General features: G+C 37.0%; 1 protein-coding gene across 3 annotated transcripts in view; it reads right to left on the bottom strand.

Moving 5' to 3' along the window:
* RBP2 (retinol binding protein 2) overlaps positions 1-26,395 on the bottom strand; it is a 66,858-nt gene that overhangs the window by 27,801 nt on the left and 12,662 nt on the right. Inside the window, exon 1 of one of the 3 annotated variants that reach the window (XM_019810643.3) lies at positions 10,719-10,866. The exons of the other annotated variants lie outside the window; for them this stretch is intronic. The gene's annotated coding sequence lies outside the window, so the exon portion shown is untranslated. Of the gene's footprint in view, positions 1-10,718; positions 10,867-26,395 lie in introns of those variants that run through there. 3 annotated transcript variants of the gene reach the window in all.

The raw sequence follows: 26,395 nt of genomic DNA, 5'->3' as shown, positions 1-26,395 counted from the left end.
CAAGCCCTGCCCTTTGTATGCCTGCAGCTGTGGCAGAGTGCAAACAGCTAATCTGACTGCCAGCCCCACCCACCAACAAGACCTCAGCAACCTCAGACAGGACTCTCAACAGGGACCAAACCCTGCCCCATATGCCCATAGCAGGCGAAGCAGGTCATTGAAGCCAGTTGGGCTGAAGGCAATTAACAGTTTAGTCTCAAGAGGAGGATGCATGCAGCCCACGCAGGGGATACTCCTCAAGTGCCTGGTTCTGATGACCAGAGAGGATTGCACTATATGGCACCACAAGACCCCTACTTCACAAGGCCACAACTTTCAAGACCAGGAGATGTAGCCGACCTACGTAATACATAGAAACAAACACAGAGAGACAAAATGAGTTGACAGAGGAATATCTCCCAAATGAAAAAATCAGACAAAGTCACAGTAAAAGAACTAAATGAAACATCTTAAGCAATATTCCTAATAAAGAATTCAAAGTAATACTCATAAGGATACGCACTAGACTTAACAGAAAAGTAGATGAGCACAATAAGAACTTCAACAAAGACAAAATATAAAAAATAACAAATCAGAGCTGAAGAATTCAATAACTGAAATTTTAAAAATACAGTGGAAACAATTAACAGACGATTAGAGGACACAAAGGAATGGGTCAGTGATCTGGAAGACAGGTAATAAAAAGTAACCAAGATGAACAGGAAAAAATAATAATAAAGAATGAGAATAGATTAAGGGACCCAGCAATATCATCAAATGTAGTAACATTCACATTAGAGCCATCCCAGAAGGAAGTGAGAAACAGAAAGGGGCAGAAAACTTATTTGAAGAAATAATCAGTGAAACCTTCCATAATATGGGGGAAGGAAACAGGCATCTTGGGCCCAGAAGCACAGACAGGCACTAACAAGATGAACCCAAGGAGGTCCGCACCAGACACACAATAATTTTAAAAAGTAAAAATGACAAAAATTAGTAATAAGCAGAGAATTTTAAAAGCAGAAAGAGAAGGTACAAAAACAGACACAGACAAATGGAATAGAATAGAGAACCCAGAATTGGACCCACACATATATGGCCAAGTAATCTTTGACAAAGCAGGAAAGAGTATCCAATGGAAAAAAGACAGTCTTTTTAGCAAACGGTCCTGGGAGAACTGGACAGCGACATGCAGAAGAATGAACCTAGACCACTTTCTTACACCATACACAAAAATAAACTCAAAATGGATGAAAGACCTAAATATCAGACAGGAGACCATCAAAACTCCAGAGAAGAAATCAGGCAACAATCTCTTTGACTTCAGCTGCAGCAATTTCTTGCTTGACACATCTCCAAAAGCAAGGGAATTTAAAGCAAAAATGAACTATTGGGACCTCATCAAGATAAAAGGCTTCTGCACTGCAAAGGAAACAATCAATAAAACTAAAAGGCAACTGACGGAATGGGAGAAGATATTTTCAAAAGGCATATTGGATAAAGGGCTAGTATCCAAAATCTATAAAGAACTTACCAAACTCAACACTGAAAAAACAAATAATCCAGTGAAGAAATGGGCAGAAGACAGGAATAGACACTTCTTCAAAGAAGACATTCAGATGGCCAACAGACACATGAAAAGATGCTCTACATCACTCATCATCAGAGAAATACAAATCAAAACCACACTGAGATACCACCTCACACTGGTCAGAGTGGCTAAAATGAACAACTCAGGAAACAACAGATGCTGGAAAGGATGTGGAGAGATGGGAATCCTCTTGCACTGTTGGTGGGAATGCAAACTGGTGCAGCCACTCTGGAAAACAGTGTAGAGGTTCCTCAGAAAATTAAAAATAGAACTACCCTACGACTCAGCAATAGCTCTACTAGGAATTTATCCAAAGGATATAGGAGTGCTGATTCATAGGAGCACATGTACCCCAATATTTATAGCAGTACTTTCAACAATAGCCAAATTATGGAAAGAGCCTAACTGTCCATCAACTGATAAATGGATAAAGATGTGGTTTATATATACAATGGGATACTACCTGGCAATGAGAAAGAATGAAATCGTGCCATTTGCAGCAATGTGGATGGAACTGGAAGGTATTACCCTGAGTGAAATAAGTCAGTTGGAGAATGACAGAAATCATATGTTTTCACTCATATATGGATCTTGAGAAACAACAGAATACCATGGGGGAAGGGAAGGGGAAAAATACAGTTACAAACATAGAGGGTGGGAGGTAAATCATAAGAGACTCTTAAATACAGAGAACAAACTGAGGGTTTATGGGGGGGGAGTGGGAGAGAGGGGAAAATGGGTGATGGGCACTGAGGAGGGCACTTGTTGGGATGAGTACTGGGTGTTGTATGTAAGCGATGGACCATAGGAATCTACCCCAAAACCAAGAGCACACTTTACACACTGTATGTTAGCCAATTTGACAATAAATTATATTTAAAAAAAGAAATAGTAATGAAAGCTGTGAGGATTAAACAAAGAAGAAAAAGCAGCAAGAGAAAAGAAAATAGTTATATACAAAGAAAATCCTATGAGGCTATAAGCTAATTTTTCAGCAGAAATTTTATAGGCCAGAAGGGAGTGGCATGATATATTCAAAAAGTAAAAAACCTACAACCAAGAATATTCTACCCACTAACGTTATCATTCAGAAAAGAAGAGGAGATACAGTTTCCCAGACAAACAAAAGTTAAAGGAGTTCATAAACACTAAACCATCCTTACAAAAAAATGGTAAAGGGAATTCTTTAAGTGGAAAAAGAGGAGACCATAACTGGAAGTAAGAAAATTATGAAAGGAAAAAATTTCACTGGTAAAAGCAAGCATGTAGTAAAGATAGTAGATTAATCACTTATAAAGTCATATGAAGGTTAAAACATTAAACTAGTAAAAATCAATTATATCTATAAAAATTAGTCAAGTGATACAAGAAAATTAAGATGTAAAATATGACATTGTACACATAAAACATGGTGAGGGGAGTAAAATTTTAGTGCTTTTCAAATGTATTTAAACTTAAGCGACAAACTTAATATAGACTGCTATATACATAAGATGTTATATACGAAACTGATGGTAATCACAAATCTGAAACCTATAGTAGATACAAAAAATAAATAAATAAAAAGAAGGGGAACCCAAGCATAACACTAAAGAAAGTCATCAGACAACAAAGGAAAAGATGAAGAGATGAAAGAAGAAACAGAAGAATTACAAAATCAACCAGAAAACAACTAACAAAATGGCAATAAGTATATACTTACCAATAATTACGTTGAATGGGGGCACCTGGGTGGTTCAGTTGGTTAAGTGTCTGACTCTTGATTTCAGCTCCGGTCATGATCTCATGGTTTTTGAGATCGAGACCTGAGCTGGGCTGCACACCGACAGCATGGAGCCTGCTGGGGATTCTCTCTCTCCCGCTCTCTCTGCCCCTCCCCACCCTCATACATGTGTATACACATGTATGCTCTCTCTCTCTCTCTCTCTCTCTCTCTCTCTCAAAATAAATAAATAAATAAATAAACTTAAAAAACTTTCCTTAAATATAAATAAACCAAATGCTCCAATCAAAAAACATAGGGTGACTGAATGGATAAAAAAAGAATACCCATTTATATGCTGTCTACAAGAGACTCACTTCAGACCTTAAGTCACATACAGATTCAAAGTGAAGGGATGGAAAAACATATACCATGCAAATCAAAGTGAGAAAAAAAAAAAGCCAGGATAGCAATACTTAGATCAAATCAAGTAGACATTTTTTTTTTTTCCTAAAAGAGGTGGCTATTAATGTTTATGGATATTAACATAGAAATCCATGCCAATTCAGAAAACCCTCGTTCTCACAACAGCTTTTTGTATGCTAAAAGAGCAGTTTCAACTGGGGATGGTTTTGCCCCACAGGGGACATTTGTCAATGTCTGGGGATGTTTTTGTTTGTTACAGCCAAAGGCCAGGACTGCTGCTCAACATCCTACAATCTATAGAGGACAGCCCCTTACAACAAAGACTTACCCGCTCCAAACCCTGCAATGATAACATGGTCAGTGGAGACTATTATCTAAAGGGCACCAGAATTTAATGAGATAGTTTTAAAACAAAGCTTTTGAGATACTATGAAATCTGATTTCTTCTCAATCTGTAGTAGCAACAATATTTCAAGAAACGTAAGACACTACAAAGTAGAGATATATTACAGTATCTGTAAATTTGTCATTATACAGTTCATCTAAGTATTCTGTCCTATTAGTTCCATGAGGGCAGGATCAAGGGCAGTCTTGATCTTTGCTGTATCTCCAATGCCTGAGACATGATAGACACACAAATGTTTTAATGAGTAAAGAAGTGAAGCATATTACTAACTGGACTTCTCTCTCCAATACAGCATGATCTTTGTAGCCAGTGGTGTCAGATGTGAAGTATCTTTGATTCCAGACAGAGTTATTTCTCACATCCTCTTTAAGAAGTTGGTCCACTCACTGTAGCACCTGAGTGGCTCAGTCGGTTGTGTCAGGCTTCAGCTCAGGTCATGATCTCACCATTCATGAGTTTGAGTCCCACATCAGACTCTGTGCTGACAGTGCAGAGCCTGCTTAGGTTTCTCTCTCTCTCTCCATCTCTCTCTGTCCCACCCATGCACGTTCATTCTCTCTCTAAATAAATAAATAAATAAATAAATAAATAAATAAATAAACAAACAAACAAACAAACAAACTTAAAAAAAACGTTGGTCTACATGCTGCAGCTCATTATCCCAAAATTTAAATTCCCGAATAACCCATTGTTGATGTTGCCAGGGATGATAATTCCTTTGCATCCAATTAAGAATATCAGCAATAAGCTCAAGCTCCTGAGATGGATCTTTTAGCTAGTCCGCTAGTACTCTCCTATAATGCCAAACTTGATAGTTTTGCAGATGTTCCTCAATTATTGCAGTGATATAGTACATTTTTTCATGTAGATCTTTTTGAAGTGACTTTAAGAGAACTCTCCAAAAATGCCACACTGTATAATTGGCTGCATTTGACCCAATAACACCTCTCGTTAGTTTAAAAGCTCATTCACTTCTTTCATCATATCGTAGAATAGGCCCAAAATAATCATAAACATTTCTAAATTATTTGTTACAAATGATCTAGACCACTGTATTGGGGCCATAATTCTGTGGCACTAGATGTATATTTGCCCAATCTTTGTTTTTAATGTTTATTTATTTTAGAGAGAGAGAGAGAGAGAGACAGAGTGTGGGTGGGGGAAGAGCAGAGAGAGAAGGAGACACAGAATCTGAAGCAGCCTCCAGGCTCCAAGCTGTCAGCACAGAGCCCGATGTGGGGCTTGAACTCACAAATCATGAGATCATGACTTGAGCTGAAGTCGGACACTTAACCAACTGAGCCACCCAGGCACCCCTATATCTGCCCATTCTGCTCTCTTCATGTACAGGACATAAGTGGGCGAGTCCAGGCTGAGGAACCCATTGTCCATAGGGGACACCACCACTTCTCTGGGTTCAGCCACTATCGTTTCTTCCTGCAGACCAAGTAGACTTTAAAGCAAAGACTGTAGAAGAGGAAAAGAAGGGCATGACATAATGAAAAGGAATCAATCCAACAATAGGATATAACAATTGTAAATAGCTATGCACGCAACACTGGAGGATCTAAATACATAAAGCAAATATTAACAGACATAAAGGAAGAGATTGACAGTAATACAATAATAGTAGAGAACTTCCATTTACATTCCATTTACATCAATGGATAGATCATCTGGACAGAAAATCAACAAGGAAATAGTGGCTTCAAATGACACATTAGACCAGCTCGACCTAACAGATATATTCAGAACATTCCATCAAAAAAACATCAGAATACAAATTATTTTCAAGTTCGCATGGAACATTCTCCAGGATAGATCATATGTTAGGCAACAAAAGAGGTCCTAATAAGCTTAAGAAGATTGAAATCATATCAAGCATCTTTTCTGACCCCAATGGTATAAAACTAGAAAAAACTTATAAGAAAAAAACACAAACATATGGAGACTAAAAAATATGTTCTCAAACAACCAATGGGTGAAAAAGGAAACTAAAAAAATTCATGGAGACATGAAAATGAAAACACAATAGTTCCAAATCTTTGGGAAACAGCAATAACAGTTCTAAGAGAAAAGCATATAACAATACAGGTCTACCTCAAAAACCAGGAAAAATGTCAAACAACCTAAAGGAATTAGAAAAATAACAAATAAAGTCCAAAGCTAATAGAAGGAAGGAAATCATAAAGATGAGAACAAAAATAAATGAAATACTGAAAAAAGCAAGTGAAAAGATAAATGAAATCAAGAGCTGGTTCTTTGAAATGATAAACATAATTGATAAGCCTTTTCCAGACTCATCAAGAAAAAAGAAAGGAGTCAAAATCAGAACAGAAGGAGGAGAAATAACAACTAACACCACAGAAATACAAACAATTATAAAAGAATAGTATGAAAAATTATATGTCAACAAATTGGACAACCTGGAATAAATGGATACAGTCCTAGAAATGTACAATCTTTGAACAGATTGCTAGCAATGGAATTGAATCAATAATAAAGGAAAAACTCCCAATAAACAAGAGTCTAGGACCAGATGGCTTCACAGTTGAATTCTAACAAAGCATTTAAAAAGAATATCTATTTTTCTCAAGCTATTCTAAAAAATAGAAAAGAAAGGAAAACTTTCAAATTTCTACAAGGCCAGCATTACCTGATGCCAAAACCAAAGATATTACTATAAAGAAAACTAGAGGCCAATATCTCTTATGGACATAGATGCACAAAATCTCAACAAAATATTAGCAAACCAAATCCAACAATACATTAGGAAAATCATTCACCATGATCAAATGAGACTTATTCTAGGGATGCAAAGGTGGTTCAGTATCTACAAATCAGTATCTACATATCATTTTAACAAGAGGAACTATAAAAAAAAAATACGACCACTTCAATGGATGCAGAAAAAACATTTGACAAAATACAACATCTATTTATGATAAAAAGTCTCAACAAAGTGGGTTTAGAGAGAACATACTTCAACATAATAAAGTCAACATATAAAAAATCCACAGCTAACAACATACTCAATGGTGAAAAACTGAAAGCCTTTCCTCCAAGATGAGGAGTAAGACAAAGATGTCCACTCTCACTACTTTTATTCAACACAGTATTAGAAGTCCTAGCCACAGCAATTAGACAACACAAAGAAATAAAAGGCATCTAAATTGGTAGAGAAGAAGTAAAAATGTCACTATTTGTAGATGACATGATACTACATATGGAAAACCCTAAAGACTCCACCAAAAACTATTAGAACTGATAGATGAATTCAGTAAAGTTGCAGAATACAAAGTTAACATACAGGAATCAGTTGCATTTCTATACACTAATAACAAAACAATAGAAATAGAAATGAAGAGAACAATCCTATTTACAGCTGCACCAAAAAAAAAATACATTTAACAAAGGAGGTGAAAGACCCATACTCTGAAAACTATAAGACACTGATGAAAGAACCGAAAGACAACACATAAAAAATGGAAAACTATAACATGCTCATGACTGGAAGAATTAATAATGCTATAATGTCCACACTACCTAAAGCAATCTACAGGTTCAATGCAATCCCTATCAAAATACCAAGAACATTTTTTGCAACACTAGAACAAATAATACTAAAATTTTTATGGAACCACAAAAGACTCCAAATAACCAAAGTAATCTTGAGAAAGAAAAACAAAGGTGGAAGTAACACAATCCCAGATTTCAATATATACTACAAACTTCAGTAATTAAAACCGTATGGTATTGGCACAAAAACAGACATATAGATCAATGGAAAAGAATAGACAGTCCAGAAGTAAGCCTAGGCCTATCTGATCAAATAATCTATAACCCAGGGAGCAAGAATACACAATGGGGAAAAGACAGTCTCTTCAATAAAGGGTACTGGGAAAACTGGACAGCTACATGCGAAAGAATGAAACTGGACAACTTCCTTATACCATACAAAAAAATAAACTCAAAATGGATTAAAGACCTAAATGTGAGACCTGAAGCCATAAAACTCCTAGAAGAAAACAGGGGTATTAATATCTCAGACATTGGCCTTAGCAACATTTTCTAGGTATGTTTCCTCAGGCAAAGGAAACAAAAGCAAAAATCAACTATCGGGACTATACCAAAATAAAAAGCTTCTTCACAGTCAAGGAAACCATCAACAAGGTGAAAAGTCAACCTACTAAATGGGAGAAGATATTTACAAATTATATACCTGATTAAGGGATTAATATCCAAAATATATAGAGAACTTATAAAAATCAACATCAAAAAACCCCCAAATAATCCAATTGAAAATGGGCAGAGGACTCAAATAGACGCTTTTCCATAGAAGATGTACAATGCAAAAGAATGAAACTGGACAACTTTCTTACACTATACAAAAAAAAAAAACCTCAAAATGGATTAACACCTAAATGTGAGACCTGAAGCCATAAAACTCCTGGAAGAAAACAGGGGTATTAATATCTTGAACAGACACATGTACCCACAGACACCTAAAGAAATGCTCAACATCTCTAATCATCAGGGAAATGCAAATCAAAATCACAGTGAGATATCACCTCACATCAGTCAGAATGGCTAGTATTAAAAGGGCAAGAAATAAAAGTGTAGGTGAGGATGTGGAGAAAAAGGAACCCTCGTGCACTGTTGGTGGGAATGTCAATTGGTACGAGCACTAGCGAAAACCAGAGGTTCCTCAAAAAATTAAAAATAAAAATACCATATGATCCATTAATTCTACTACTGGTTATTTATCTTCCTCTCAAAACGAAAACACTAACTTGAAAATATATATGCACCCCTGTGTTTACTTCAGTACTGTTTACAACAACCAAGATACGGAAGCAGCCCAAGTATCTACTGATAGATAAGCAAATAAAGAAGATATATATCACACATACACACACACACACACACTGAAGTATTACTCAGCAATAAAAAAGAATAAGAACTTGCCATCTGTGACATGAATGGACTTAGAGGGTATTATGTTAAATGAAATAAGTCAGACAAAGACAAACACCATATCATTTATATCTAGAATCTAAAAAAACAAAGCAAAGGAACAAACAAACAAAAAAACAGACTCTTAAATACAGAGAACAAACTGATGGTTGCCAGAGGGGAGGTGGCTGAAGGGTAGATGGGTGAAATAGATACAGGGTATTAAGAGGTATAAACTTCCAGTTATAAAATAAGTAAGTGAAGGAGCTGAAGACCACAGCATAGGGAAATAGCCAATAATTTTGTAATAACAGTATATGGTCACAGATGGTAACAACACTTATCATGGTGAGCACTTTGTAATGTATTCAATTGTTGAACACAACATGTTAAACACATGAAACTAATGTAACACTGTATGTTCATTATACTTTCATTGAAAAAAGAATAAAAGATATCAGTGTGGAAACACACACATACACACACGCACACAGATTGTGGGGCACTAGCCCTGGAATTTCTGATTTACTGGATCTGGGGTAGGGCCCAGGAAGTTACATTTCTATGAAGTTCCCAGATGGTGCTGATGCTGCTGGTATAGGACTATGATTTAAAGACCATGGGGGAGGGGAAAGGAAAAATAAAAAGTTACAGAGAAGGAGGGAGGAAAAAGATAAGAGACTCTTGGATTCTGAGAACAAACTGAGGGCTGATGGGGTGTGGGGGAGAGGGGAAAGTGGGTGATGGGCATTGAGGAGCGCACTCGTTGGGATGAGCACTAGGTGTTGTATGGAAACCAGTTTGTCAATAAATTGTATTTAAAAAAACAACGAACATTGCTAGAGAGTAATAGAAATGGCAGAGGAAAACAGTGGAGAGGAAAAATAAAATCTTTTAAAAAGTTTTGGGGTTGGCCACACCAAGTTTTGAATCCAGGTTTCACCCCTTCCTAGCAGTGGGATACCAAGACACTTGCCTCTTTTGAGTGTCAGAATCATGTGTCTCAGGGTCATTGTAGCAATTAAAGGAAGTGATACACATAAAGGTCTTAGCAGCGTCCTGGCACCCAGCATGCATTTATTCTGAGGTGGTAATTAGGGTATGGGGGTGGAGATCAAGCTCCTAGAAAGGATTTGGCTTGTGATAAGTCCTCAACAAAATACAGCTTCACCATACTCTTTGCTCTCAGATCTGTGTTTGTAGAGGATGGTGTGGTGGTAGTGGGGATACTGGGGGAAGAAAGTAAGAGACAGTGGATGAAGGAAAGCAATTGCCACTCAACAATTCAGCCAGTATTATTGCCTACACCTTCCATCCCAGGAGGACCAACTAACTTAAAATTGGCAGAACCCCAATTTCAAAAGTTCTACCCTAGGACCCCTTAACTCTCCATTCATACTAACAAATCACACACCCAGATGTTTCATTTTCTCTGTTGCCTGAGCATCTCCACTTCTGAATTTATTAACCTCTCTGTAGAATCCCTTAGGTGAGTCTTAAGCCTGCGGGAACTCATCAGTTGTAACCCAGTCTTTCTAAATTGCAAGAACCTTTCTGGAGAGCACACGAGAAAGTGAAGATGTGGATCTCTCAAGAAGCTTGGGTCTAAGATAAATCAGTCAGCTAAGAGCAAGCACAGCAGATTTCCAGGCATTTACCTGCAGTTCTCAGGAGCATCTGGCTGCCAGCATCTGGGCTCTTCACTGGCTCCAGTTAAGCAAGGCAGCCTTTAGAGCCCAGGCCTGCCCAGCTCCACCCTCTTTCCTCCTGAGGCAAGAAAGCAGGTCCTACCAGGGAAAAGGCATCAGCTGAATGCTTACTCAGCTTCTCCTCAGGGCCCACTCCTTCCCCTCCCTTTGTTGAATGTTGCAACTGGTCTGTCTGGCCTGTGTTTGTTATAGGAACTAGACAAGACCAGATTTGTCTTCACCAGAGACCCCGAGAGGGAGGGGACCTCGAGTTCCTTCAGCCACTACACAGAGCTGCGTCTTGCTTTAGTTTTTACGTAAATTGTTCCCCTTCTCCACTTTTGTGCCCAGAAGGCAGGCCAGGAGAACAGGAGATCACAAACACTCATTCTTCCCAGGGCCACAGGGATCAAATTGCTTTAGCTCAGGGAGGAGCCCACTTGCAACCCCCTCTTCCTTCCCACCTTGCCCTACACTTTTACCAGCAGTTGGGAGGATGTGGGGAACTAGCAAGGGTGAGTCACTCCTGACCACCTCTTCCCAAGGGAGCTGTCCCTGCCTTTCTTCCAAGGATTCTTGGAATGCCCTTGGCAATCCTGACAGATGGAAACTGCTCCCTGCTGAAATTTTCTGCCACCAGAACTAAGGAATTTCTGGCTTTTCTCAGATTAGGGAACATCTGTTTATTTACTATCTCTTTCTCCCTAAGATTAGAGGATTATTTACTGTCTCTCTGTTTTGCTTACTGCCATATCCCCGGTGACTAGCACATTGTAGATGAGGAATAAACAAATATTTGTAGAGTGAAGACTGCTGGTCTTGAGTGTAAATGGGGAGGGTATTTCTCAGGCGGAAGCCCCAATTTTCTGCATTCTCTGTGAAGGAAAGACAGAAGGATTTTGACTATGAATGATGCTATAAGCTACCAGCAATCTTTCTTTTTAAGAACCTCAAATTAAATGAAAACATTGGTGATTTAATCAATTAGATATTGGTCCATATTCTTTTGCACCGTTTGTCAAATGCCATTTGATGTGTTAAAATCAATGAAGATGTGCCCATTCAAAACCTCTTATTATACAGTGTTTTGTTTCCAATAAGTGGTTTAACCCATGATTAGAATAGCAATCATGATCTTTTATTGAGTGTGCCAAGCACCTGTCCTGGCTTGTTTCATTTAACTCTGTCAGCTGCCCTTCAAGAGAGAGAATGTCACTGAAGTCCCACTATGAGGTTGATGAAGATGTGCTTCAGAGAGATTATGTACCTTCCAAGGGTCACACAGCTAGTAAGAAGATTGTGGATTTGAACCCACTCTTTTATCTGACCGGTAACGCCTTGTTTTCTAGTTGAAGAAAATCATATATACTTATTAAGGCGGTGTTGAGAATTAAATTGTGTAATGTTTGCAAATAGCTTAGTGCAGTGGTTCTCCAACTTTGGCCCTATCAGAATTACCCCAATGTAGTTGGTGAAAATACAGAGGGTAGGCCTTATGCTACTTTAATGATCCTGGGCATGCCTTATCAGCTCCCCAGGTGATTCTGATACCTGCCAAAGTGCAAGAAACATTAATGTAGCACATTTTATGCACTAAACATGGGAGAGCTACAAAACAAACAAGCAAAAACAAAATTCCCATGAAGCCCAGGTATAAAAAGAGAGCTGAGGGCGGCCAAAGATGTTGGACCACAGAAAGCATCAGTCTTTTATGGTCCCTTCAGTGCCCTGCATTCCACGAGTGCTGCCCTCTGGACTTGGGAGAGCCAGGCCTCAGGAACAGGTATTAGTAATGGTCATTGCATGGCTGCCCGCATGTCCACAGTGACCTCAAGGCAGCCACTAGGGGCATGTCGTTCTCTTTGGGGCAATGTAGGTGAGGAGTACCTGATCGTGGTGCCCTTCACCGGCCTGATAGGTTGCCAACCTCAGCTGTGTGTTTGAGTCAGATTCAATGTTTTCCAAGTGGACACTCCTATGAGGCTGCTGGGGCCAGGCAAGTCTGTTCCCCATGCTGTGAGATGTGGGACCCCAAGCCCAGAGCCCTCATCGGGGCCCTGAGTAAATGATTGGTGCTAATCAGGTATGAGCCATTAGATTTGTCTTCACCAGGGTCCTCAGAAGGAGGGAGACCTGGTAGTTCCTTCAGCTATCAGGCAGTACTGGGCCTTGCTTTAGTTTTTATGCAAGTTGTTCCCCTTCCCCACTTTTGCACCCAGAAGGCAGGCCAGGAGAACAAGAGGTCATAAATCTTCATCCCTCCTAGGGCCACAGGGATCAAATGGCTCAGGGCTAAGATGGGGTCCATTTGCAATCCTTGGGTTTCCCCACCCTTTTCCACCTTCTAACCAATAGTTAGGAGGAGGTAGGGCACTGGCAGCAGTCACTCTAGACCACCTCTTCTCAAGGGGGCTATCCCTGCCCCTCCTCCAAGAATCCCTGGACTGCCTTTGGTAATCCCACTAGATGGAAACTGTTTCCCACTGACCTTTCCTTCCATCAGATGTAAGGAATATCTGACATTCCATTTAATATATCTAAGAAATATTTCCAAATCAGCACATATGACCTACTTTGTTCTTATTTATCTCTAAACATATTCACCTGGCTTGAAATTCAAGCATGAAAAAATATACAGTGAAAAGTCCTGCTATTGGTTCAGTTCCTGCTGCTGCTATTGCTAAGCAAGAAACCATTTTTATTAATTTCTTGTGTACCTTTCCAGAGTTTCTTTCCATATATAAAATCAGATACAAAGACATTTCCCACTTCTTGCCTTTTTATCCAAAAAGGAGAATCCGACAAACTTTGATCCATATTTTTCTTTTTGCTTCTCTTAGCAAATTTTCATATTAATACACAGAGAGCTTTCTTATTCTTTTTGACTGCTGCATAGTATCCAACTCCTTACAAGTACCATAATTAATTTAGCCAGTCCTGACTGGAAGGTCATTTGGGTTGTTTCCTGTCATTTGTAATTACAGACTGCACTTCTGATCCATCTTGTGCATATGTTTTTCTACACATTACAGAAAATGTTTTTAATAGGTTGTCCCAGCATATGAGGGTTCTGTTTCATCACATTCTTGGCAACCGTGTATTAACAAGTAATTTTTTAGAAATCTTTGTCAATCAGATAGGTTTCTAAAAATGTATTCTGTTGTTTTAAAATGAATTTATTCTATTATAATTGAGCATGTTTTCAAATACTTGTGGACATTTTTTTTCTGTGAGCTGCTTTTTCATGTCCCTTGTTCATTTGAAATTGGGTTGTTAGACTTTTGACTGATTTAAAGAGCTTTTTATAAATGTGCATGGAACCACAAAAGACCCCAAACAGTCAAAGCAATCTTGAGAAAGAAGAACAAAGTTTCGGGTAACACAATCCCAGATTCCAAGATACACTACAAAGTTGCAGTAAACAAAACAGTAGGGTTTGGCATTAAAAACAGACACATATATCAATGGAACAGAGCAGACAGTCCAGAAATAAATCCACACCTATAAGGTCAATTAATCTATAACAAAGGAGGCAAGAATATACAATGGGGAAAAGACAGTCTCTTCGATAAAGGGTGCTGGAAAAACTGGACAGCTACATACAAAAGAATGAAACTGAACAACTTTCATATACTATACATGAAAATAAACTCAAAATGGATTAAAAACTTAAATGTGAGGCCTGAAATCATAAGACCCCTAGAAGAAAACAGATGTAGTAATCTCTTGGCCTTAGCAACATATTCTAGGTATGTTTTCTCAGGCAAGGGAAACAATAGCAAAAACACTATTGGGCCAATACCCAAATAAAAAGCTTCTGCAGGGCAAAAAGGCAACCTACTGAATGGGAGAAGGTATTTGCAAATTATGTATCTGATAAGGGATTAATATCCAAAATATATAAAGAACTTATATAGCTCAACATAAAAAAAAAACCAAAGAATCTAATGAAAAAATGAGCCAAGGACTTGAATCAACATTTTTCCAGAGAAGATGTACAATGGCAAAGATACATGGAAAGATTCCCAACATCACTAATCATCAGGGAAATGCAGATCAAAACCACAGTGAGATATCACCTCGCATCAGTCAGAATGGCTAGTATTAAAAGGGCAAGAAATAAAAGTGTAGGTGAGGATGTGGAGAAAAAGGAACCCTCATGCACTGTTGGTGGGAATGTCAATTGGTACAACCAGAGAAAACAGTATGGAGGTTCCTCAAAAAATTAAAAATAGAAATACCACATAATCTAGTAATTATACTCCTGGGTATTTATCTCCCTCCCCAAAATGAAAACACTAAATTGAAAAGATATATGCACCCCTCTATTTACTGCAGTATTGCTTACAATAGCCAAGGTACAGAAGCAGCCCAAGTGTCCATTGATAGATAAGCAAATAAAGAAGATGTGGTATGTATATACAATGAAGTATTACTTAATCATAAAAAAGAATGGTATCTTGCTATCTGCAACATCCTTATGCATCTAAACCTTATGGTCTTAGAGGGTATTATGCTAAGTGAAATAAATCAGAGAAAGACAAACACCATATCATTTCACTCATATGTGGAATCTAAAACAAAACAAAACAAAACAAAACAAAACAAAACAAAACAAAACAAAACAAATGAACAAAGAAAAAACCAGACTCTTAAATACAGAGAACAAACTGGTGGTTGCCAGAGGGGAGATGGCAGAGGAGAGGACAGGTGAAATACATAAAGGGTATTAAGAGGCACAAACTTCCAGTTATAAAATAAATAAGTCACAAAGATGAAAAGTATATCATAGAGAAATGGTTAATAATACTGTAGTAACATTATATAGTGACAGAATGTGACTACACTTATCATGGTGAGCACTTTTTTATACAATTGTTGAATTAATATGTTATGCACCTGAAACTAATATCACATTGCATATTAATTATACTTCAATAAAAAATAAACAGCTTTTTATACATTAAGGAAATTAATCTTACTATATAACTGTTACAAATATTTCCCTCAGTTCCTTGTTTGCTCTCTTCCTTTCTTTATTGCATTCCCCCCGATATTTTTCTCAATACAGTGTGTGTAAATATTACAAAACTCAAACTACTACATGGCTTATAATAAAAGTAGAAGTCTTTTGTGCTGCTTCTATTTACCAAAGTCCTACTTCCCAGAAGCAACTGTTTTTTACCACTTTTAGCTGTTTTGCTGGCACTTGCCTCTACATTTCTCAATAGACTTACATAACTTTTCTTTACTATACCAATTTTAGACATTTTCTGTTGACTTCTGTCAATTGATGTTGAAGATTTCGCAGTATTATACCAGTTTTTCCTTCCCTTCCAACATATACCTTTCAGCCCTCTATTTGCTCTCTCTCTCTCTCTGTATTATCCAGTTTTGGGATAGGTCAATGTTTAGTGTTTACATTATTTTGACTATTTAAATATTGATAATCAAGCTGAATAATTTATTGTGATTAGATTTCTATTCCTGCACAACTCTTTGTTTCCCTTTGTTCTGTTAATATTTGCCTTAGGTTGTTGCTTGAAATTGTTGTGGTTTTTTTTTTTTTTTGTAAGTCCAAATCAGTTGAACATTGTGAATTTCCTATGTTTCAGCCTAATACATATCTCTTCCTAATTCTTTCCAAACTCTCAAACACAACGTGAAATCTCTCTCAGTAGAATCAAGACCATCAAGGAAGATATTATTTCTTGAAAACATTGTCCTGGAGTGCCTCTTCCTCCTATTGTAGCTCTCCTGTTGTACAACCCAAGGTGGTTGTGCTGTGCCTATGTCCTCAGATGTAGAAGCCCAAAGGGACAATTTTCTAGAGAGTATACCTGTAGTTCTTGATGGAAGTGGTAGGCATAGTCAATTTTCTAGATGGGAAAAAGGGGAAAGTGCAGAATCCTAGTTGTTTCTTTTATAAACATGTAACTGATCTTTCTACTTTCAGTCTTTACTCCTATCTTCTGGGGCATTTATGCTTCTGACTTCTGTGCCCCCACAGAAAGTTTTTTGGGCAAATTAGACGGCTTCTCATTGGCATACTCCTTTTGTGACACTTGAGGGTTTTTTTTTTCTACTCTGCTAAGTCAATCACTACTTACCCAAACACTTTTTCATTTCTCCCATCACTCAACTGCTTTTTCACTTTCTTCACTTTTGTGGATTTATAACATTTGTTCTTTTCTGAAAAGTTGTGAACATTTTTAAACAGCAAAAAAATATATATTAGTGGGTATTCTATATAGCCCACCCATTCAGGTAGTCTTTAGCTAGCCAACTTTGTAGAGATAGAAGTTAAGTTGTAGAGCTGATTGTGAGGCAATTGCTTCCAGTCTATAGCTGTGCAATTGATTCCTGATCATGGAATAGTTTTTATCCCACAAAGAATATGAATCTCTGTAAGTCAAATTATCATTTGAAGCAGCTGTAACATCTTACTCATTCCCTCATCAACTAATGAGTTAATTTAAAATCTTTGCTAAGTGTTCATTTTATATTTATATGAGAGTTATGATTTCATCTTTAAAAGAGTATCATTTAGGGGTGCCTGGGTGGCTCAGTTAGTTAAATGTTCGACTACAGCTCCCATCATGATCTTGCGTTTCATGGGTTTGAGCTCTGCATTGGACTCTGTTGACAGCTCAGAGTCTGGAGCCTGCTTCAGAATCTCTGTCTCCCTTTCTCTCTGCCCTCCCCCCAATCACACTGTCTGTATCTCTTTCTCTCAAAAATAAATAAGCATTTTAAAAATATCATTTAACAGTTTTGAAGTTTCTGCTGAGATGCACTATAGATTCACCTGACAGAGCCAGGTGGACTGTGTGCCCAGAGAAGTATATTTCATGAGCACCTTAAAGCAAGACACATTTTTTTTTTCTTGGCTCCTAGGTGAATCCAAGTATAGAATTTTCACTTTGCCAACTCTACATTCTCTGGGAAACACAAATTAATTTAAAAATTCATGCCCAGTAGGAAGGAGAACAGGTCTCTTTGATATACAGAATGGCGATTTAAAAAAAAAAAAACAATTCTGTGTCTGTTTAATGTGACTTGTGGCTAAAATTGTAGAATTAAAGCTATAAGCTCTCTGTATTTGGAAAGGCCTTTACCTATCAATGTGCGTGTGTGTGTGTGTGTGTGTGTGTGTGTATTTTCTTATTTCTGGAGGGTATAAACAAATTAGATTACAAAGTCTTTTAAATTAAAGGAGCTTTGTTCTTATTGGTTTATAGAATAAATGTCTATATAAAATCCTCCAAATAAGATAATTAAACTTCTAATACTTTAAATGTGCTAAAAAATCTTCTTCCTGAAGCTAAGTCAGAAACCTTTTAAGAATCCAAATCCACATAATTAAAGTAAATGTTTGGCAAACAAGACCAGTTTACTAATGTGAGTTTAATAAAAACAGCTTTGTCTCCTCTGATTTATCATTGTTAAGTATAATACAAGCAGTTTTTTCTACTTAGGTATGTTTTTCTTAGACATTTATTGGTTTACTGATCAGATAAGCTAACATTATTCCTACATAATGTTTAAGATTATGAAAAATATAAATTTATGCTTGACTAAATTGAATCATTGTTCTGACAAATTTTTAATTTCAACAGCTTTTTTAAAACCCGTAAGCTGATATTAAATTAAATTAATTATTATGTAACCAGTGGATATGTAGGTACTTTCTAAGTAGGATAGAGCACTGACACATTGATTACTAAGCATAATTTTGCTTTTTTAATATGCTAAAAGAGAAGCTATAGCAATGAGTCATGTTAATGAATGTGCTCATTTTTGCCACACAGGAATGCATGTGACTATAAAAAATTATATTCTGAACTCAGCTGTCTGCTAAAATGCTTCAGTATGACAGAAAGTTCTCAATTATCTGCTCTCTAGTTTTCTCTGTGAAATAGAAGTTAATTACTTGAGTGAAAAGTTAAAATTAATATCAGTGGTCGCAACTGCACAAGGAGAAATGACAGAAATACAACCGAGAATATGCTTTCGCTTTTCCATAAGCAGTGGTTCTTGGGATTTATGTGTGTTACAACTATTTATACTTACTCTGTTAAAAATCAAAACTGAGAAATATTTAGAATACTCATTTATGTGTTCACTTGAAGATAGTGATTAATGTATAGCATGTTATCAAAAATAGCATCTTAATATTATAGAATTAGTTTTGAACTTATGGACCTCTTGACATCTGTATTAGAATAAAAGTGTAAACCAGAGTATGAAAAAGTGTAGTAAAGGGAAAGACTTGGAAAGTATATTTTTCTTATCCTGGTTTATAATTCTTAATCTTATAAGCTATGAAATGTGTTAAAATTTTTGCAATGTTCTCGGTCTTGATGGGCTTGCATCCTTGATCTTCTGATTAATGTCTTCACCTACAGTGTAAATGACTATTCTTTAAAAAAATTTTTTTTAAATGTTTATTTATTACTGAGAGACAGAGAGAGACAGAGCATAAGCAGGGGAGGGGCAGAGAGAGAGGGAAACACAGAATCTGAAGCAGGCTCCAGGCTCTGAGATATCAGCACAGAGCCCACCAATGCCTGGTGGGCCTGAACCCACAAAACGTGAGATCATGACCTGAGTCGAAGTTGGATGCTCAACCGACTCAGCCACCCAGGTGCCCCAATGGCTATTCTTTGTAAAGTAACCCACATTCCTGATTGGCCTGGAACCAAGGGCTTCCTGGGATGTGGAACTTTCAGTATTATAATCAGAACAGTCCTGGGGAAGCTGGGAGAGTTGGCTACCTTATTTACTTTCTGTGTAATCTGCCTAGAAAACAAAGACTCTGTGACTTGCCTGAATAATCTTACATTCCCTATGTTGACTTTATGCTCTTAATTATGAAAAAGAAGAAGAAGAAAAAGAGGAGGAGGAGAATAAAAGGGAACAAAAAAAGTTTCCTTGCTTATGAAGGTGCTAAGGTTCTTTGCAATTCTGTTTCCTCCCTGTCTTTATTTTTAAATGTTTTATTGTCACTTTGATTCAATAAGCAGCCAAGTATTGTTTCTCAAGCACCCATGATCCTGTCTTAATCAAGTGTCTAAATCTCCTCTGACAACTCTTGATTTTTGCCTTTGAAAAATTAGGTCTGAAATATAGAAGAAAATAAATAAGACTTGCAGGAAATCTTTTACACCTAAAGTAGTCTTTGAGATTTCCCAGAGGGATCCTGGAAAAACACAAAGCTTTGTTCTTTTACCTTATAAAAAGGGATGCTAGAAATAATCAGATTTGGTGAGCTGCATGGGAAGAGCTGTTAAATCAGAAGAAATGCTCAGCCTTCCCTAGGTTAAATTTGTATAGGTAAGATGTTATTAATATAAATATTTCAGAAATTTTATGCTTTATGGGAAGCCCCTAGAGATTTTTCAATGACTTGCTTTCTGTATATATTTAAATTCAGGAAAAACATTGACTGGAAGTCTTATAAGATAGTTCTGTTGAACTTTCCCCTATTTATTTGAGTCTTGATAGTGTTTTGCCTGATGATAATGAGCAACAATATATTTCAATTATTGTTTAAAATGTTGATTGTCACAGTATTTTATCTTTTTTAAAAAATTTGAATCAAGTACTTTTTAGGCCAATGGATCTTAATGCATATCAGACCTAATCATAAAATTTTATAGAAATACCGTTGTCTAGACCCTACTCCAGACGCACTCAATCTTTTTATTTGATATCCTTCATATATTATATACATGTTATATCTAAGGATTATGATATATCTTAAGAATTTTCCCTCTAAAGAAGTATATTCACCCAATTTTATGAATCTGATGCAACATTCACTGGCTTCTTAGAAAGTAGACTTAATGGGGCACCTGGGTGGCTCAGTCGACTGAGTGGCCAACTTTGGCTCAGGTCATGATCTCATGCTTCGTGTGTTTGAGCCCTTCATCTGGCTCACTGCTATTAGCACAGAGACCGCTTCGGATCCCCTGTCTCCTGCCCACCCCCCCCTCTCTGCTTCTCCTCTGCTTTCACTCTTGGTCTCTCAAAAATAAATAAAAAGTTTTATATATAAAAAAAAAGAAATTAGATTTAATGATTGATCTAAGAGACATTTATTTAAAGTTTCTTTTGGGAGAATGGGTTTACTACATTTGTTTTGCAAACCCACTAACCAAATAATCAGATATCCTTTCATGCTTTATTATTATTATGAACTCTTATCAATCCATTTGAAAAATTTCAGTAATAAAATAACCATTGCTCTGTCATTTAAAAATAGTTTTTAGGGGCGCCTGGGTGGCGCAGTCGGTTAAGCGTCCGACTTCAGCCAGGTCATGATCTCGCGGTCTGTGAGTTCGAGCCCCGCGTCGGGCTCTGGGCTGATGGCTCGGAGCCTGGAGCCTGTTTCTGATTCTGTGTCTCCCTCTCTCTCTGCCCCTCCCCCGTTCAAGCTCTGTCTCTCTCTGTCCCCAAAATAAATAAACGTTGAAAAAAAAAATTAAAAAAAAAATAGTTTTTATATGCAGCAAAAGTGGTTCTAAGAGGGAAGTTTATAGCAATACAGGTTTACCTCAAGGGGAAAGAAAAATACCAAATAAACAATTTAACTTTACACCTAAAAGATCTGGAAAAAGAACAACAAACAAAACCTAAATCCAGCAAAAAGAAAGAAATAAAGACTAGAGCAGAAATAAATTATATGGAAACTAAAACAAAAACAAAAACAAAAAATAGAACAGATCAATGAAACTGGGAGCTGGTTCTTTAAAAGATAAAAAAAATTAATAAACCTCTAGCAAAACTCATTAAAAAAAAAAAAAAAGAGAGAGAGAGGACCCAAATAATCAAAATGACTAGTGAAAGAGGAGAAATAACAACCAACACCATGGAAATCAAACAATTATATCAGAATATTATGAAAAACTATATGTCAACAACTTGGACAACTTAGAAGAAATGGATAAATTCCTAGAAGCTAACATACCAAAACCAAAGTAGGATGAAATAGAAAATTTGAACAGACCTAACACCAGCAATAAAATTGAATCCATAAAAACAAAACAAAACAAAACAAAAAACTCCCCCAAAACAAAAGTCCAGGACCCGATGGCTTTGGAGGCAAATTCTACCAAACATTTAAAGAAGAGTTAAGACTCATTCTTCTTAAACTAGTCCAAAAAATACAAGAGGAAGGAAAACTTCCAAATTTATTCTATGAGGCTAGTATCACCCTGATACCCAAACCAGCTAAAGACACCACAAAAAAAGACAACTACAGGCCAATATCTCTCATGAATATAGATGCAAAATCCTCAAAAAATATGAACAAACCAAATCAAACAATATATTAAAATAAATCATACACCACAATCTAGTGGGATTTATTTCTGAGATGCAAGAGTGGTTCAATATTTGCAAAGCAACCAACACATTTCATATTAGTAAAAGAAAGGATAAAAACCATATGATCATTGCAATAGATGCAGAAAAAGCATTTGACAAAGTACAATATCCATTCACGATTAAAAAAAAACAAACTCTCGGGGCACCTGGGTGGCTCAGTGGGTTAGGCGTCCGACTTCAGCTCAGGTCATGATCTCGCGGTTCATGAGTTCGAGCCCTGTGTTGGGCTCTGTGCTGACAGCTCAGAGCCTGGAGCCTGCTTCAGATTCTGTGTCTCCCTCTCTCTTTCTCTGCCCCTACCCCTGCTCATGCTCTGTCGCTTTCTCTCTCAAAATTAAATGAATGTAAAAAAATTTAATAAAAAAAAATCTCTGCAAAGTAGGTCTAGAGGGAACATATCTCAGCATAATAAAGGCCTTATATGAAAAACCCACAGCCAACATCATACTTGATAGTGGAAAACTGAAAGCTTTTCCCCTAAGGTCAGGAACAAAATAAGGATGTCCACTCTCATTTTTATTCACCATAATACTGGAAGTTCTAGCCACAGCAAGTAGACAACATAAAGAAATAAAAAGAAGGAAGAAGTAAAACTGTCACTATAGCAGATGACATGATACTATATATAGAAAACCCTAAAGACTCTACCAACAAACTATTAGAACTGATAAATTAATTCAGTAAAGTTGCAGGATACAAAATCAATGTACAGAAATCAGTTGCATTTCTATACACTAATAACAAAGCAACAGAAAGAGAAATTAGAAAACAATCCCATTTACAATTGCACCCCAAATAATAAAATATCTAGGTATAAACTTTACTAAAGAAGTGAAAGATCTGGACTCTGAAGACTATAAAACACTGATGAAAGAAATTCAAGATGAAACAAAGAAATGGAGAGACATTCCTTGCTCATGGGTTGGAAGAACAAATATTGTTAAAATGTATACATGACCCAAAGCAATCTACAGATCAATCCCTATCAAAATGCCAACAGCATTTTTCACAGAAGTAGAACAAGCAAACCATGTTCTACACAAAAGACCATGAGTAGCCAAAAGAATTTTGAAAAAGAAAACCAAAACTGAGGTATCAAAATTCCAGACTTCAAGTTATATTACAAAGCTGTAGTAATTAAAACTGTATGGTACTAGCATAAAAATAGACACATAGATCAATAGGATAGAACAGAAAACACAGAAAGGAGGCAAGAATATACAATGGGAAAGGACAGTCTCTTTCACAAATGGTGCTGGGAAAATTGGACAGGTACTACAACATACTGAAACTGGACCACTTTCTTACACCATGCACAAAAGTAAATTAAAAATGGATTAAAGATCTAAAGGTGGGACCTGAAACCATAAAAATCTTGAAAGAGTGCACAGGCAATAATTTCTTTGTCACCATCTGTAGCAACATTTTTCTAGAGATGTCTCCTGAGGCAAGGGAAATAAAAACAAAAATGAACTATTGAGACTACATCAAAATAGAACGCTTCTGCACAGTGAAAAAAACAATCAACAAAACTAAAAGGCAACTGATGGAATGAGAGAAGATATCTGCAAATGACATATCTGATAAAGGGTTAGAATCCAAAATGTATAAAAATCTTATAAAACTCAACACCAGAAAACAAATAATCCAATTAAAAAATGGGCAGGAGACATGAGCAGACATTTCTCCAAAGAAGACATCCAGATGGCCAATGGACACATGAAAAGATGTTCAACATCACTCATCATCAGGGAAATGCAAATCAAAACTACAATGAGGTATCACCTTGTACCTGTCAGAATGGCTAAAATCAACAAACAAGAAACCATAGGTGTTGGTGAGAATGTGCAGAAAAAGGAACCCTCATGCACTGTTGTTGGTGAGAATGTAAACTGGTGCAGCCACTCTGGAAAACAGTATCGAGATTCCTAAAAATTTCACACTAGAACTGCCCTATGATCCAGCAATTGCATTACTGGGTATTTACCCCCAAATTACAAAAACACTAATTCAAAGGAATACACACACACACCTGTGTTTATAGCAGCATTATTTACAAACTATGGAAGGAGCCCAAGTGGTCACTGACTGATGAATGGAAGGATGGAGGAAGAGGTAGTATATATATATATATATATATATATATATATATATATATATGCAGTGGAATACTATTCAGTCATAAAAAATAAAGATCTTAGCATTTACAACAATATGAGTAGAGCTAGGGAGTATAATGCTAAGTGAAATAAGTTAGAGAAAGACATATACGATCTTACTCATATGTGGGATTTAAGAAACAAAACAAATGAGCAAAGGAACATGAGAGAGAGAGAGAGAGAGGGAGGCAAACCAAGAAAGGGATTCAACTATATAGAACAAACTGGTGGTTAGCAGAGGAGAGATTGGTGGGGGGATGGGGAAAATAGGTGATAGGGATTAAAGAGTGAACTTGTGGTGATGAAAAAACAAAGTAAAATAAAATGAAAAACAACAACAACCGGAACAAAAAACAAGAACAAAAAATAGTTTCTGTTTTACTCCAATGTTTGCTGAAGTATTTCCTATAAGCTACAAGCCAGGATTTGTGTTTTTAATAAAGAAAGTCCCAGAGCCTTGTAGAAAAAGTTACTTCAAAATACAGACTTTCAAAGAACTAACTCTTGGGTAGAGGCATCTGAGCTGAAATCACTTAGGCAACTTTGAGACCATATCAGAAGACTAAGTCAGGATTTCCAGAACCCTTTTTAGTTGGGAAACAGATGGCTTCATGAGATTATGAATCCAGGATATGGAATGGAATAAGAATCAATTATATAAACTGAATGAACTGCTGAGAAAAATTTTATTGTGGTTGTTTGGAATATTGCTGATGTTGGTTTTTTTATTAAAAAATTTTTGTTAATGTTTATTTTTGAGAGAGAGAGAGAGAGAGAGAGACAGAGTGCAAGTGGGGAAGGGGAAGAGAGAGAGAGAGGGAGACACAGAATCTGAAGCCGGTTCCAGGCTCCCAGCTGTCAGCACAGCGCCCAATGCAGGGCTCGAACCCACAAACTGTGAGATCATGACCTGAGCCGAAGTCGGATACTCAACCAACTGAGCTACCCAGGTGCCCCGCTGATGTTGTTTTAATGCACTATTTTCCAGATATATAAGGAAGCCCTTTCTATTTCTTCCTATGCTCTAAGTAACCCATGGCAATTTGGTAGACTCTGCTCTCATAAACTAAAATGAAACACTTAAAAGTGATATCTAATTCCATGAACTCCTACGATTCAGAAATTCTGAGTCTATTTTTCATGGCAATATAGTTATTTGCATAGGTTTAACAAGAATCTGTCTTCCTTTCTACCATAACCTAATTAAACAAATTTATCAAACAACCAAGGCCTTTCCAGAGTATCATGGTTGAGAACAATGCTCTTTCAATGAGGCATGACAAGCCACTGCTAAGGAACAAAGTTTGGTTGTACTTACGGAACCATCGCTTACTATGACCTCCCGGGAAAACTGGCCTAAGTGCCTGGTTTACAGGGTTCAGCCTCACAATCTGTAAGGAAGGTCACTTTCTGGCAGGCCAGAAAACGTAAGTCATTTTGTGGACCTTGAGAAAAGTAAAATTCATCTACATTTGCAATTAAAATTTGTTAGAGTTTCTTAGGCTCATTTTTTTAGTCAGGGGAGAGCAAATAGACATTTTTAAAAGTCCAATTTGAGAATCCTTATGAAAACTTTCAGATGGAAGTTAATAATTTTATAAATGTTCAATATTGTGTTACTCTAGATCCCACAAAACAAATTTAAAGAAACCTATCTTAACATTCTTACTGCACGTATGCACATAAGCAGGCCAAAGATTTGGATAACAGTCTTATTTTGTGATCAGGAATAATCTTTCTTAAGCTTATTATGATGACAAATTGGGGAGACTGTCAGGGAAAACTGTAAAAGACTTGAAACAGGCAAAATAATGTTAGTGGGTATCCTGTCTAGCCTACCCATGCAGGTGATCTTTGGTTATCTTTGACTAGGCTCTTTTCTTTTTTATTTAAGCTTATTTATTTTTTAGAGGGGTGGGGAAGGCAGAGAGAGATGGGGACAGAGGATACAAAGCAGCCTCTGTGCTAACAGCAGAGGGCCTGATGTGGGGTTCAAACTTAGGAACTGTGAGATCATGACCTGAGCTGAAGTAGGACACTTAACTGACTGAGCCCCCCAGGTACCCCTTAAGTTTTTATTTTAATTCCAGTTGGTTA

Source organism: Felis catus, chromosome C2, assembly GCF_018350175.1.
Source record: "Felis catus isolate Fca126 chromosome C2, F.catus_Fca126_mat1.0, whole genome shotgun sequence".
Taxonomy (NCBI): domain Eukaryota; kingdom Metazoa; phylum Chordata; class Mammalia; order Carnivora; family Felidae; genus Felis; species Felis catus.
Note: the sequence above shows the minus strand (reverse complement) of the source record. Positions and strands in the feature narration are given on the sequence as shown.